The 16,845-nt window shown below is 36.5% G+C and overlaps 1 non-coding gene across 1 annotated transcript; it reads left to right on the plus strand.

The window, feature by feature from the left end:
* The first annotated feature begins 1,888 nt into the window (after positions 1-1,888).
* On the plus strand, positions 1,889-1,963 carry Trnat-ugu (transfer RNA threonine (anticodon UGU)). The gene has a single exon. It is a non-coding gene; the product is annotated as a tRNA-Thr (tRNA).
* Positions 1,964-16,845: the final 14,882 nt, after the last annotated feature.

Consider the following 16,845-nt stretch of genomic DNA (forward strand, 5'->3'; position numbering starts at 1 on the left):
CGTGGGCAGCAATTTCCAGTCACGGAGTTATTGGACCCTCTTTCTTTGAAGAAACTGAGAACAGCGAGCGTTATTTGAGCATGCTTCGCAATAGTTTCATTCCACAGCTTCTTCCTATTGCCTTGCCCTTCAACACACAGTGGTTCATGCAAGATGGAGCAAGGCCACATACTGCAAACACTGTGTTCGAGTTTTTACACGAGCATTTCAACATGCGGATCATTTCACTCAGGTTTCGAGATCGCTTCAGTGACAGACAAAATTGGCCCCCCAATAGTCCAGACCTCAATCCATGTGACTTTCCTAGAGGAAAAAATTTTCCGGAAACGTCCATGTGATTTAATGGAGCTCAGAAGACTTATTCTTCAAGCTTGCAGTGAAATTACGGAAGACATGTGCCGTAGGGTAATCACTAACCAGGTGTTCGTTTGAAGGAAGTTAGGAAACGAAATGGTGGACTTATTGAGCATGTGCTGAGTTAGATCAAATCTCCATGGATGGCTCTTCATTGTAGTATATATTCCTTTCAGATTGTATTGACAATAAAGTTTATATTCAAAAACAAAATGGCAACACATTTCGTGCGCCGCCCTGTAGTAGGAATGTGTATTATCAGACCAACACATAACCCATGATGCAACCTCGTGATAAAATTACCGCATTTTGAAAGTGATTCGGCTAAGGAACTTCGTATGTAAGTGGTATTTGCGACTCCCTGACACCGCCCCAGCTAGATAATTCTATAGTATTTGTAGCGCATTCTGTCCCGATACCATATCAGAGGTTCTGTGATATATCCACTGAGTTATAGGCGGTGACATTGAGAAGGAACACAAACAGTAGTAGTGGAAGATGTGCTGATTGAGGTCGTAAGAAAAAGTACACTAGCTTCCCAGATCTTTTGTGTTACACTATCCACTAGAAATGGTGTCCATGATTTGGAATCAGGTCTTTCCATTCAAGCACATACCTGTGTTGGATCCTATTGACAGTTCCTTTAATGATTACAACCACTACTCAATCATATTTCTGGCACTCCCATATGTTGAAATGAGTCACACAGGCATACAGAAAACAGAGCAAACGCACTCCAAATCTGGAGGTGACTGGATACAGTCGAGTACAGTGCTATATTACGCCTCCCGATCAGTGCATTTGGGCTAGGTGTTGGTAGCTTTGCTACATTTACAAGCAATTTGAGAACACAGAATGAGAGGTTGTGTCATGATCGCATGGGTAGATCTGATATAAAATCGATAGAATTGCGAAAAAATGACGAGGGAATAGGTAGAAATTTAACAAATATACACCTAAATGTGCGGAAATTGAGAAGGTACTTGCATATCTTCTGATTCGCACCGAACAATTTGTACATGGGAACCGTGATTGGATGTGAACAGGGGACGCTATACATCTCTGGAAAGTTATATTGTGCATGTATCACGCAGAGCAAATATTTACGGAAGTAGTTTTTTCGTTTTACGGTTCAGTAACATAGTTTATCGTAGAGAAACCGGGGAGAAGGGTGTATATCATGTGCTTGAAACATATTTCTCACAATGGAATATTAACAATGCTCTATTCCATACGACTGATAGGTCGGAAATGCAGGCGATCTAACATTATAGCCTGTTTCAAGTGCAGAACGTTGTGGCTATAACGTCCCATTGCTCAATATGTCAGAAAAAGCAGACTACCATATCCATATAAGTATATAGTTCTGGCAATACCAGCCATGACCTTCTTCTTCTGTACAGATGCACACATATTCCCCAAACTCTTACGGGACTTGGTAAGAATGTCTTCCATGAGTAATGAGTGTGTTGGGGTAGGGCACTATGAATGTAGTGTGTGGACATACAAGGTGAGAATGTGGGTCTTGTGGGAAGCCCTTGGTGGCTCAGATGGATAGAGCATCTGCCATGTAAGCAGGAGATACTGGGTTCGAGTCCCAGTCAGGGCATATGTTTTCACCTGTCCCTGTTGATGTATATCAATGCCAGTCAGCAGCTGACGGTATTAATATAATTATAATTTCGTTCTAGAAACCTGCGGGTCATATCCATATAAGTGTATAGTTGTTTTGTTGTAGTAAGATGGGTTACCTTTTGCACCACAATAGAACTCTCATTGAATACATACACCTATGTAACAGATTACAGGGTGTTTATAAATGAGTATCGGGGTTTTAACACTTTATAATATTTATTACATTAAACTTACAGTTATAAATGATATGTCAAATGAAAGAGCAACTCAAACAGTTGTGTTTGGCACCAGTGCACAAGCTCACCAGTGGCATACCGAAGTACGTGATTGGTTGAACTTCACTGTACCGAAGTGCTGGATAGGCCGCAAGGGGCCCAGTGACAGGGCTTGCTTTATATAGCCTCCACGTTCACGTGACCTAACGCCATGCAATTTTTTCCTTTGGGGCTTCATCAAGGATCGTGTGTACGTGCCTCCGCTACCAGTAGACCTCCCTGAATTAAGAAACTAGATTGAAGCAGCTGTTGCTACAATTACTGAAGACACACTTATCAACGTTTGGGAAGAACTCGGCTATAGACTTGATGTGTGCTGTGTGACAAATGGTGCTCACATTGAACATTTATAAGATTCTTGGTAAAACTGTTTGAGTTGCTTTTTTCATTTGACATATCATTTATAAATGTAAGTTTAATATAATAAATATTATAAAGCATTAAAACCCCAATATTCATTTATAAACACCCTGTATTTTAAAAAATTGGCCCACTTTTATTGTGACTATAACGTCCCTTTGCTCAATTTGTTAACATAACATACCGTCATGTTATTGTAGCATACGATATTAAATTTATGTAGATCGATTATGTTGAGCTTTTAAAACATTTGTACATGTGTACATCGCTTTCTACCCTATTTACTGTTAATTTACAGATCGTTTTAGTTATAATAATTAAATAATCATCTTAATGGCCCTGGAAGAATCTCTTCTTTTTAGTCTTCCAGAAAGTGACAGACTGTTTCTTATACTCCTTTGTTATCATCTCGAGCAACCATTGGATGTTGTAAAGAAGCATCAGTCCATTATTTGCATCTTCATTTGGAAATTTCTGTGTGATATATGCAACGAAACTGAAATGTATAAATAAGAGCACAAAGAAAACCCATACACTTCCAATTACATGTGAAATAGCCGAAAATAATGATTTTAGTCAGTCATGTTTTTACTAGCTCTCGCTATTTTATATTCAAGCTTTTCAATTTGACCATCTTTCCATTCAAATCCAGGAACTGCCGCACTGCAGCTCGTGGGTAGCCGGTAAGTCGAGGTTACGTATGTACTTCACACTTAGGCTTAAAATGGCTGCAGCGTGGCAGAGCGAGTGAGAACAACCTGTGCGCATGAGTATAGTCAGGTCTTAACTGCTTTCTTTCACTGTATGGCCGACATTCTCAACCTAGATCGTTTGTGGCAGCTGACTTTTTACCACCATGCTTCTTCCCTTATTAAATATGAAACATGAAGCCAAATGGATGATGTTTTGTTGAGAGCACTAATTACGAATAATTTAAAAATGTGCCTGAATTTGTATTGATGGGTAGATAACAGCTGAGAGCTCACTCTCAACTCGTTTTCTTCCTCTTTGTGCAAAGTTTTTATGGGCGGAGATTCAATAGATCTCGATAGGCGGGAAGCTGTAGTAGTCTAAACTCTTGGAAGGTTTCGCCCCACCCTCGTATAGTGGTAGTGAGCAGACTCTCACTTCTGCTTACACAGGACGTATCATTCGTAAAAGTTCTACGGTGAAAATCTCATATATGTAGCTTAGCATTTGCGTAGTCAACTGGCACTAGCTTCAATAGAAAATGGACATATATTATTTATGATACTTACACATTACGCAACCCAATTACATAATAGTATCTCATTTTACTTTCCCTTCTAGACAGATCGAGCTAACCACAATGAGCAGCTGACAGAGAGATACTGGACGCAAAGCGTAAAGCAGGAGATGAAAAGGAGAGAAAGACACATGCCGTTATACCTAAAGCACGTAAACTGTTTGAGGTTTTTAATTTATGAATGATTTTGCCGAATATACAGAAATGAAGTACAAAATACAAAAGTTGTAACTGATTCTAAGGATGATAGTTACACTACAGAAGATTCATCAGAATATGCAACTTTTTTCCAATGTAGTTAGTTACGTTTTCCACAAGTGATACAGCAACTGAACAGACAGCAAGCCTTCCCAGTTCAGCCATATTGTCTCCAAGCCAAACTGAATTGAAAAGCATAGGAAGTCCTATTGGGTCAGACAACTCGTCCTCCAGACAAAGAGAAGTTGAAAAAAATGTTATGATATTGGTGAGTGGTCAAACAACTTTGACAGAGATTATTGGATTGTGAAAGGAGGTTCAGCATATGAACAGTAGTTTTTTGTCTTCAATGAAAATATTGTATATGAGAAGGAAAGTAAGCCAAGAGTCTGTAGAGTCTGTAGTGGCACATTCTGACTGATCGCCTCGGTTTACAAAAGACGTATTAAATGGCTGGAAGAACGCAGATATTTTTCTGAAGAGATATGAAGAAAGTAGTTCCCATAGTAAAGCGATACTTTACCTGTTAGCAAAAAAAAAAAACTAGGATGCACGTGTCGATTCTCAGCTTGTAAGCCAAATTGAGAGCGAACAAAAGGATTGGCGAACATTCTTAGAACGAATTATTGCAGTTATATGTTTTTAGCTGAGTGAGGGCTAGCATCTCGAAGTAGTGATGAAATTGTTGGTTCGCCCCACAATGGAAATTATTTAGGGTTATTAGAATTACTAGCTAAATTTGATGTGTTTCTGGCCCAACATGTACGTATTCATGCAAGTAAAGGAAAGGGATGTACGTCACATTTGACAGAAACAATGTGTGAGGAATTTATCAGCCATACTGAACCATATTATTTGCGAAATTAAGAGATTCAAATACTACTCAATCTTGTTGGATTGTACTCCTGATATATCTCACATAGATCAACTGACTCTAATAGTGCACTAAGCTCTACCATCTGGACCAGTGGAAAGATTTGTGAAGTTTTTGGATGTGGAAGGTCATAGTAATGAGCAACTCTCCTAAAACAAATGATAATTAATTGAAACCCTCAGCTGCCGACAGGTGTTGTTGACATACCTCAATGGGGACAGCTGAAAATGTGTGCTCCGACCAGGACTCGAACTCAGGATCTCCTGCTTACATGGCAGACACCCTATCCATCTGTGCCAGCAAGGACACAGTTGAATAGCGCGACTGCAGCGACTTATCCCTTGCACGCTTCCCGTGAGACCCACAGTCCCAACTGTCCACAATCTACATACGTAATGTTCCTAATAGATATTTGCCCATCCACTCATTACCCGCGCCGACTAAGGTGACGATTCCTGTAAGAGTTCGGGCAACCTGTGCGCATTCGCACAGACGAAGGTGAATGGCCAGGTAGCCTTTAACTATATTTGAAGATAGGAACTGCTCTCGATAGAAGAGATACCATTGATGACCGTGCAGCTTCTCTAGAATAAATGATAATTAATTGAAACCCTCAGCTGCTGACAGGTGTTGTTGACAATCCTCGATGGGGACAGCTGAAAACGTGTACCCCGACATTACGTATGTAGATTGTGGATAGTTGGGAATGTGGGTCTCACAGGAAGCGTGCAAGGGATAAGTTCCTGCAGTCACACTATTCATCTGTGTCCTCTGTGGTTCAGATGGATGCCGGCATGGTGGCTCAGCGTGTTCGGTCAGAGGGCTGTGTGCTCTCTGTGATTTAAAAAAAAAACTGAGTCAAGGAATCCACGATGAAATTGAATGGATGTCTTGTGACGTCCGCCGAGACCAAACGCAACGAACCATATAGGAGAAAAATAAAAATGAATAGAGCATCTGCCATATAAGCAGGAGATCTGGGTTCAAGTCCCGGTCGGGGCACACATTTTCAGCTGTCCGTATCGAGGTATGTCAACAACACCTGTCGGCAGCTGAGGGATTCAATTAATTATCATTTATTCTAGAGAAGCTGCACAGTCATCAATGGTATCTGTTCTTTCGAGAACAGTTACTATCTTCATATAGAACTCTCCTAAAGCTTACTATGTTTTTTAACAGAGAATGGCATTAATATCAAAGATTGTCAGGGGCAAAGCTATGACAATGACAGTAACATGAGTGGCAGGTGCACCGGCTTAGAAGCACGAATTAAAGATTTAAATACATATGCTGAATATTCCCTGTTTTTCACTTTCGCTAAATTTGGTCGCCAATGTTGTACAGCAGCATCCATTTTGTTTCATTCCCTTAAAAGCTTCTGTACATTTTTTCCGCTTCTACCTATCGATGGCGACTTGTTTTGAAAGCACTGAAAAATGATAGTACTAAAATTCCGATTTTGGAAAGGTTGTCAGACACTAGGTGGTCGGCAAGAGCTGATGCTACAAAGGCGCTTTCACTTGGTTTTCGTACGAGCAAACAAGTTTTCAGTGACATTTCTAGTAATAGATCAAAAGGTAGAGTGCCACAGTCAGGCTTACCGACTGGTTTTGAAAATGTGTAAGTTGGAAACAGGAATAACGTGTGTCGCATGGAACAGAATCCTAGATCGCTTGCAAGAGGCTAGCGTTTCACTGTAGTCGTGTGGTGAAGATCTGAGCACCGGATAAGCACTTTATAAATCCTTACATGAATATATCTATGCAGTGAGATTCACATTTTCAGAAACTGAGGCAAAAGACAAAACCCTGAATAGCTGTAAAGAATATCAACAACAAACTTCAAGACGACACAATCAACATATAAAGTACGACCATTTTAGTAGGTTAACTGCACTCGATGAAGTTGTAGAAAATCAAACACCTGGAGAACATTTTCAATTTTGTTTATTGTTGTAATTGACAATGTACTGGCTACATTAGCTAAACGCATGGAAAAATACATCACCTGACTAATGTTTTGGAATATTACGGGGCTTTAACTCTCTTACAGTCCGCCCTGATAGCTGAGTGATCAGCCAGGCGGTCTGTCACGCCAAGGGGCCCAGGTTCAATTCCCGGCTGGGTTGGAGATTTTCTCCCCTCAGGGACTGGTTGTTGTGTGGTCCTCATTATCATTTCATCATCATCAGTGGAAGGCAATGGGAAACCACCACTGGAATTACTTCCCTAGACACTCATGTGGTGGACCTCATTGACGAGGCTTACCCCATGACGAGACCTTCGGTAAGGCAGAACACAAAGTAAGTTAAGTTAACTCTCCCACAGCAGAAGAGATCTTGAAAAGAGCTCTAATATCATGAATGCTAACCCAGATGATTTAGAAGTTTCACTAGGGGAAGAACTGGTACAGATCGCTGAGCTGCTGGAAACGGTTATCGCAGCTGCCATTGACAGAAGAAAGAACGAAGTCTTGGAACTACAAATTTACTAATTTTTAATGGAAAATTCATCAGAATAGTGTTTTCCAAATCTAGAAATAGCATTGTGCATTTACTTATCTTTAGTGATCACCAACTGCAGTGGAGAACGTTCTTTTACAACGTTAAAGCGCATTAAAAATGAATTAAGAAATACGATGGGGCAGGAACGTCTAAATGACCTCAGTGTAATGAAAATTGAATACGATTTGCTCACAGACATTTATCTAACTTGCATTATCTCTAAATTTTCCGAAATTAAACCGAGAAAAGTTTATTTGTAACAATCTTGGTTTATTTTATATCCTAAACCAGTTGACATAAACAAACCAAGGGTCCCTTGTCAGAATTTGCTATGGGCCCCACGCTTGCTTAATCCAGCTCTCGAGGTGGCCGAGCGGTTCTAGGCGCTACAGTCTGGGATCACTCGACCGCTATGGTCGCAGGTTCGAATCCTGCCTCAGTCATGGATGTCTGTGATGTCCTTAGGTTAGTTAGGTTTAAGTAGTTCTAAGTTCCATGGGACTGATGACCTCAGAAGTTAAGCCCCATAGTGCTCAGAGCCATTTGAACCTTTTTTTTTTTTGTTTAATCCGGCACTGTCGGCACACATTACTTCGTCATGGTATACGCAGCTGTGGCGCCAGCATTATAATTGCTTTGTCCAATGGATTTGCATTAAGGTTTCCAGTGTCAAATTTCATAACTTGCTACCCCTAAAATTAGGGATCAAACCAAGCAGTTTCGTGATTTGATTCAATGGGTGCAGTTGAACGGCAAAATTTGATACCATGTTATTTAGAGAGGAAAACTGTGAAATACCGCATAAATCGTTTGACCCCGAAGCGGCCCACGTAATATGACCGATTGGCAGCAACCAAGCACCAGGAGAATACAAGTAGCAAATGAAACTGGAAACTACGACGTAATTTTATGTTCCAAGGGGGGGGGGGGGGCATAAATCTCGTCGCATTCAGTACTAAACCTGATTTATTAATTCAGCAGCACTGTACAGAGGACATTGTAATAATTGCACTAAGTGATCATCAGTTTGTGTCCGGATTTGAGAAGTTGTACTGTACTATGGAAATTTGATGGAATGATTGGACGTTTCAGAAAGGGCCGTAGTTGTAAACGTGAACCCAAATTTAACTTTCTTTCCACTAAATTGCATATACATATGGTAGCTAATGAAAATTACATTTTTATTTTATTTTTTAGGTAAGAGACATATGATGTTAGTTTAGGCGAAAGAAACAGCTGCTGTGAACTTAAAATCTTTTTAACCAAAATAAATAAATAAGGAACTAAAACACAAGATTTGGTACCTTCCAAACAAAAAGAGATAAACATTAATGAAGCAGCAAAACAAGTGGCAACTCCATGAAAACACTTCTTTAAAAATTCACTGTTAGATGCCAAAACAATAAGTGCAATAAAATGTGTGACTAATAATTTTTCATACAATTCTTGTCAGGATATCAGTAATGTTCTTCCTCAAATGTTCCCAAGCAAAACAGTTTTCATGTGGACCATCTAAGTGTGCATACTTGGTCAGCTTTGGGGCAGCACCATATTTCATGAATATACTGCGTGATAACATTAATAACAAGGACAGTTTCACACTATGCTTTGATGGAGCTTTAAATGAATCTTTACAGGTGAAACAAATGGATTCAAACTGCGATGACGTAAACAAAGTGGAAACATGATATCTATCTTCTGCTTTCTTAGGTCACAAAACTGCTGAGAATGCTATGAAAGCATTTTATGATCCATCAAATAAACTGAAATTACGAAAGTTAATTCAGTGTTCAATGAATGGAACAGCTGTTAATGGAAACTATTTGGTAGATTCAAGGAAATTTAAATCAAGAGCTCAATAAACCAGTGCCTAATTTAGGTACCTGTGACCTACATGTGGTGAATAATGCTTTTAAGTTAGGAAACAGAGTTGCAGGGTAGAATTTAGATGCTTTGTTTACAGCACTTTGCTGGCTGTTCAAGGATTCTCCCTCATGTAGGGAGGATTTCTTAAAAATTTCAGCCACTAAGAAAATGCCACGTAAATTTTGTAGCCATGGGTGGTTTGAAAATATTCTGGCAACAGAGAAGACATTAGAGATATGGCAGGCTGTGACACATCTTGTTTCCAGTGTGGAGAAAAAAAGAAAAGTGTAACAAACCAGGTTCAAAATCTTATGAGACAGTATAAAACAAGCTACAAAGGTAATTTGGTAATGGTGAAACTTAATTTATTCTTATATGTTGCCAGAATGTTAGCCCCATTCTTAGAAAAATATCAAAGCAGTAATGCTATATTACCTTTTTTTGCTGGGGATCTAAGAAGGTGTGTTCTTGACTTTTTCTATAAATTTCAATATAATAAAAAAGAATGCATAGATAAACTTACCTCTGCAAACAAACTATCAATATTTGATATGGAAGGTACAGAAATTTATAAAATTAGTTCAGGCTTTTTACTAAACGGAATAGAAGAAAATTTACTTTTTGAGGAAAATGTCTCAGAGAAAGATATGTTTAATCTAAGATATTATGCCCATAACTTTTTCGTTTTATTAATTAAAAACTTGCTAGAGCAATCTCCAGTTAGCTCACTAATGGTCCAATTCATATATTATTTAGATCGAAGAGAAGTAGCATTAAGTCGCTTTGATTGTTAAGCTCAAATAAAACGTATTAAGAAACCTTTGAAGGCTAAAGTTATTAGAGGAAATGAGTATTAAAATTATAATAAATTTCTAAGTGAGCGAGTGTATTCAACCATGATGTCTTTGAAGTTTTGAGTTCTTCTGAGGAAAGACTTGACTCATTTTTAACAATACCAGAGAAGGAAAGTTGTTACTCACCATATAGTGGAGATGTTGAATTGCAGTAGGCACAACAACAGAAGATTCACACAATTATAGCTTTCAGCCATTAAGACACACACACACACACACACACACACACACACACACACACACACAGTCATGCAAACGCAAATTGCACACACATCTGCAGTTTCAGAGAGCTGAAACCACACTGCGAGTAGCAGCACCAGTTCATGATGGGAGTGGTGACTGGGTGAGGGTAAGGAGGAGGCTGGGGCAGGGAGGTGGAGAGATAGTATGGTGGGAGTGGTGGACAGCGAAGTGTTGCAGCTTAGACAAAGGGCAGGAGAGAAGGTGTGAGGGGAGGGGGTAAGTAGTGGATAGGAGAGAAATAAAAAGAAATTAAAAGACTGATTGTGGTGGTGAAATGATGACTGTGTACTGCCGGAATGGGAACAGAGAGGGGGCTGGATGGGTGAGGACAGTGACTAACAAAGTTTGAGGCCAGGAGGGTTACAGGAACGTAGGATGTATTGCAGGGAAAGTTCCCCCCTGCGCAATTCAGAAAAGCTGGTGTTGGTGGGAAGGATCCATATGGCACAGGCTGTGAAGCAGTCATTGAGATGAGGAATATCATGTTTGGCAGCGTGTTCAGCAACAGGGTGGTCCACTTGTTTTTTGGCCACAGTTTGTCAGTGGCCGTTCATGAGGACAGACAACTTGTTGGTTGTCACGCCTACATAGAATGCAGCACAGTGGTTGCAGCTTAGCTTGTGAATCACATGACTGGTTTCACAGGTAGCCCTGCCTTTGATGGGATAGGTGATGTTAGTGACCAGACAGGAGTAGGTGGTGGTAGGAGGATGTACATGATGAGCATACTTTACATCAGCAACAATAATTATTGCCATACCCAGAGGAATTAAAGTATTCAGATGGTTGGCCACATTATATGGAAGTAAATTCAAGTTTAATCCACAATCATTATGAGCTCTAGGGTTCATTTTCCTATTCACAACTGGTGAATTAACAGGATTAGTACTAGCAAACTCATCTCCTGACATTGTATTGCATGATACATATTATGTAGTAGCCCATTTAAATTATGTACTATCTATAGGAGCAGTATTTGCAATTATAGGATTTCTATTCAATGATAACCGCTATTCACAGGGTTAACCATAAATAATACATAATTAAAAATTCAGTTCACAATTATATTCACTAGAGTAAACTTGACATTCTTCCCTCAACAATTCTTACGATTAGCAGGAATACCACGACGATATTCAGACTACCCAGAAGCATATCCATCACGAAATGTATTTTCAAGAACTGGATCTACAATTTCTACTGTAGGAATCATTATATTTATTGTAATCATATGAGAAAGAACAATTACAAGCTGTACAATCATATTTAGAGCTAATATAAGTAGATCAACAGAATGATTTCAAAACGATCCACCTGCAGAACATAGTTACTCAGAATTACCATTAATTTCTAGATTCTAATATGGTAGATTAGTGCAGCAGATTTAAGCTCTATAAATAAAGGTTTGACCTTTTATGAGAAACTAATAATGGCAACATGATCAAATTTATCACTTCAAAATGGAGCTTCACCATTAATGGAGCAACTATCATTCTTCCATCACCATACTATGGTCGTATTATTATTAATTACAGTAATTGTAGGCTACACCCTAAGATACATACCATTTATTGCCTACACAAATCGGAATATACTTCATGGACATATCTGAACAGTATTACCAGCAATTACCTTAATTTTTATCCCATCATTATGACTATTATATTTACATCATGATTCAGTAGATGCAATAAGCACAATCAAAACAATTGGATGTTAACGATACTGAAGATATGAATATTCAGACTTAATAGATGTAGGATTTGATAGGCATAAAATTAACAATTGAACCTATAAAACGAATATACTGATAATCCTTTAAATTATGAGTTATTGAACCTGCACACATAAATAACAAGGCCTTAAATAAAGCATGAGCCAATACAATGAAAAAGCAAACTTTGGATAACCTATAGCCAAAATTCTTATTATTAATCCAAGTTGTCTTAAAGTAGAAAGAGTAATAATTTTCTTCAAATTAAATTCAAAATTAACACCCAATACAGGCACAAACATATGACCAATTAAAAGTAAAAACCATCCACAATTATAAGTATCTAATATTGGTCTAAAACGAATTAATAAATAAACCCCTGCAGTAACAAGAGTAGAAGAGTGCACTAAAGCACAAACAGGAGTAAGAGCAGCCATAGTAGCAGGAAGTCAAGTAGAAAAAGTAATCTAAGCTCTCTTAGTTATAGCTGCCCAAAGAATTAATATAGTAATAATCTTAATTTGAAAAGAGCCAGAAATAAAATCATAATCATAAATATAATTTCAACCACCAAAATTTAACATTCAAGCAATAGAAATTAAAATAGCAACATCACCAATGCAATTAGAAAGAGCAGTTAACATACCAGCACTATAAGATTTTACATTTTGGTAATAAATAACTAAACAATAAGAAACCAAACCTATACCATGTCATCCTTAAAAAATTCTTATCAAATTACGACTAATAACTAAAAAACCTTATTGAAAGAATAAATAGTACAACAACAATAATAAAATGATTTATATATATGTTTTTCACCTGACATACAAATTACCAAAGAAGAAATATACATAACAAAAGACATAAAAATAAAAGACATTCAGTCCAAAAATAAAGTCATAACAACCATAGAAACATTCAAATTAAAAAGTTCACTTTCAACAAAAACTCTATAATCAATTATTAACTAATAGGTACCAAAAATAAAAATCATAGTTGTGGAAAAGAACAAAGAAAAAACTCAAAGAACAAATAGAAAATAAATTCATGGCCTAAGACGAAAAACTGCGTATCATTGATCCCACAAAACAATATTTTAAATTAAAATACTTAAGCAATTTGAACAAAGAAATATTCACCTAAAGGCAAACAAAGCAAAAGTAAAAGATAGTATTCCCGAAAATAGCCAAGAGAAGAATTATAAACCCTAGAATAATAATTCCCATGCTGAGAATTAGGATATATATACATAGTATAAACAGCTCTAAAAAAAGATTTAAAAAATTAGAGCAAAAATCTAAAAGAATACCAAGATATAATGCTATTTAATAATCTAAGCTCACCTACCAAATTTAATGATGGAGGAGTAGCTATATTTGATAATCTTAAAAGAAAGCACCACAAAGCCATTCTAGGCCTCAAATTAATCATACCCTTGTTAATTAATTATCTTCATCTACCTAAACGTACATAAATAATATTAGACAAGCAAAATAAACCAGAAGAACATAAACCATAGCCAACAATTAAATAAAATAAATCTATACAAGCCCATCAATTCATAGTCATTAATCTACCAATAACCATTCTTATATGAGCAACAGAAGAATAAGCAATTAAAGACTTTAAATCAACCTGACGAAAACAAATAAATCTATCAATAACTCCATCAGATAAACCCAAAGACAACCAGAAATAATTAAACTTCAGACCCCAAAAAACAAATAACCTTTCTTCCTCAAAAAATTCCGTAACCACCTAGCTTCAATAAAAAACCAGCAAGTATTATTTTACTAGAAATAGGGGCCTCTACATGGACCTTAGAAAGGCATAAATGAACCAAAAATATTGGCATCTTAAGTAAAAATACCAAAATTGTAAAAACATAAAATATAAAATAATAAGAACCAAAATCAAACAATAAAGGAAAATACGAAGTATAAGAAAAATTATAAACCCTAAATAAAACTAACAACAAAGACAATCTAACAACCGGAGTATAAAAATTAAATAAACACCGCCCTGCAAATGCTCAGGTTTATAATTCCAACCCAAAGTCAAGAGCAAAGTAGGAACCAAACTAGCCTCAAAATAACTTAAAAAGAAAGAAGACTTAGTCTAGCAAATGAACAATGAAGTATAATTATTAAAATTAAATCCATAAGAATGATAAGAACTTAAATAAACTGAACCTCTAGCAGTATTCATTAAAGAACAGATCCAAAAACTCAACAAAACTAAACTAAAACAAAAATAATCAACACCAAAATAATATCTAATTATATTCAAAGCAGCATATGAATATACATAAATCATAAAAACAAAACTTGACAGGAACATTAGAATGAACCAACCATCAAAAATTGTTTCATAAACAAAGACAGTTCAGAAAACTGTTATAAATAAATATTTTAACATAAAGACAAACCAAAAGAATTAAAAAAATCATTACCATGAGACCAATTTATTGAAATCAAAATAGAAAGACCTAAAGCCCCTTCACAAACAGAAAAAACTAAAAAAATAACAGGAAAAATAATCATAATGAAATTCAATAAGAAAGACAAAGATAAACAAAAATAAAGAATGAACAATATGAGAACTTTTGACATTGCAGCATGTCAGCAATCGTGAATAAATTGAGTCCGCAGCCCATCGAACGTTGGCTGAGGTGAGAAAGCATGCTTCTGACGTTTGAGCTAAGTACAACTATTGACATGGCACACACATACCATTTATTTTATATATTATGCGAGTCTTTTGCATTTTCGAGCGTTCTGTATTAATGTTGGACCATGCCCCTTTAGGCATTTTGTAGTTTTGTGTGTTCCTAAGAAGGTGTGGTTATCCATGCCGAAACCTAGGTCAACTTCCGGTTTCTATTTGCAGTCGAGGCTGATTCGTTATAATCATTAAAGAACGATATGTTCCAATCTCAGAAAAACCATTAATAAATGCTTACATTTAGAAGAAAAAACATAAACACGAGCAAAATATACCAATAAAGAAGTAAAAATAGAGAATATAAACATTAGCTATAAAAGTTAAAGAAATACCCATCTTGTAAACTGGAAATATGTTTAGCCCCCACTTTTAAAACTTCAGAGGTGAAAAAGTTTCAAACATCGGTCCCCAAACCCGATATTTTAAGTAAACTAACTGCTCAAAAGATGAAAATAATAATTTTATCACTATCAAAAGTAATAAATATTATTTTTATTAAATTAAGACACCAATATTAATAATACTCTTCATTATCTTTCAAACTTTCCTTGTTGGATTAAGAACAGGAACAATAATAGAAAGTTATTCATTATCATATATTTTTTTCTTAACATTTCTTGGTGGTATATTAGCTCTATTTATTTATATCACACGAATTGCATCAAATGAAATACTTCAACCTGAATCAATTACTATAATCATCACTTTAACAAATTGGGTCTTTATCATATCAACACTAATTATTTTAGGCATGATAATATTTATAGACTTCTTCAAAAAAACCGAAAATATAAATATCGATAACTCAATCAATTATCAATGAGTAACAATATATAATAAACCAACAATTGTTATTATAATAATGATAATAATTTATTTATTTATTTTTAGCACTATTAGCAGTAGTTAAAATTGCTAATATTAACCAGGAGCCTATTCATAAAATAAGATAATTTACTAATGAACAAACCCTTACAATTAAGACACCCTTTAATTAAAATTATTAACAATTCCTTAGCTGATTTACCTGCACCAACAAATATTTCATTTTAATGAAATTTTGGGTCGCTATTAGGGCTGTGTTTAGATATTAAAATGGTAACTGGACTATTTTTAGCTGTACACTATATATCAGATATTGAAATATCATTCCGTAATGTGGTACACATCTGCCGGGACGTAAATAACAGTTGAATCATTCGAACTTTACACGCAAATGGAGCATCTATATATTTTATATGTAGGATGAGGAATCTACTATGGATCTTATATGTATATACATACCTGAATAATTTGAACAATAATTCTATTCCTATTTATAGATACTGCATTTATAGGATGTGTTTTACCTTGGGGCCAAATATCATTCTGAGGTACAACAGTAATTACTAATTTATTATCAGCAATTCTAAACTTAGGAACAGACTTAGTTCAACGAGTATGAGGAGGATTTGCTGTTGACAATGCGACCATTTATTATTGCAGCTGTGGCAGCAATCAACTGAATACTGCTCACCGGTGTGGGATCCGTACCAGATAGGGTTGATAGAAGAGATAGAGAAGATCCAATGGAGAGCAGCATGCTTCATTACAGAATCATTTGGTAAGAACAAAACTGTTACAGAGATGGTAGATAAACGCCAGTGGAAGACCCTGAAAGAGTTTGTTCATTAGTAAATTATCTTATTTTATGAATAGGCCCCTGGTTTGTTGAAGTTTCGAGAACATACCTTCACCAAGGAGTCAAGCAGTATATTGCTCCCTCCTACATATATCTCACGAAGAGACCATGTGGATAAAATCAGAGAGATTAGAGCCCACACAGAGGCATACAGACAATCTTTCTTTCCATGAACAATAGGAGACTGGAATAGAAGGGAGAACCAATAGAGGTACTCAAAGTACCCTCCACCACACATCGTCAGGTGGCCTGTGGAGTATGGATGTAGATGTAGACGTAGATTCTTTCTTCATC

This window comes from Schistocerca serialis, chromosome 4 (genome assembly GCF_023864345.2).
Source record: "Schistocerca serialis cubense isolate TAMUIC-IGC-003099 chromosome 4, iqSchSeri2.2, whole genome shotgun sequence".
Classification (NCBI taxonomy): Eukaryota; Metazoa; Arthropoda; class Insecta; order Orthoptera; family Acrididae; genus Schistocerca; species Schistocerca serialis.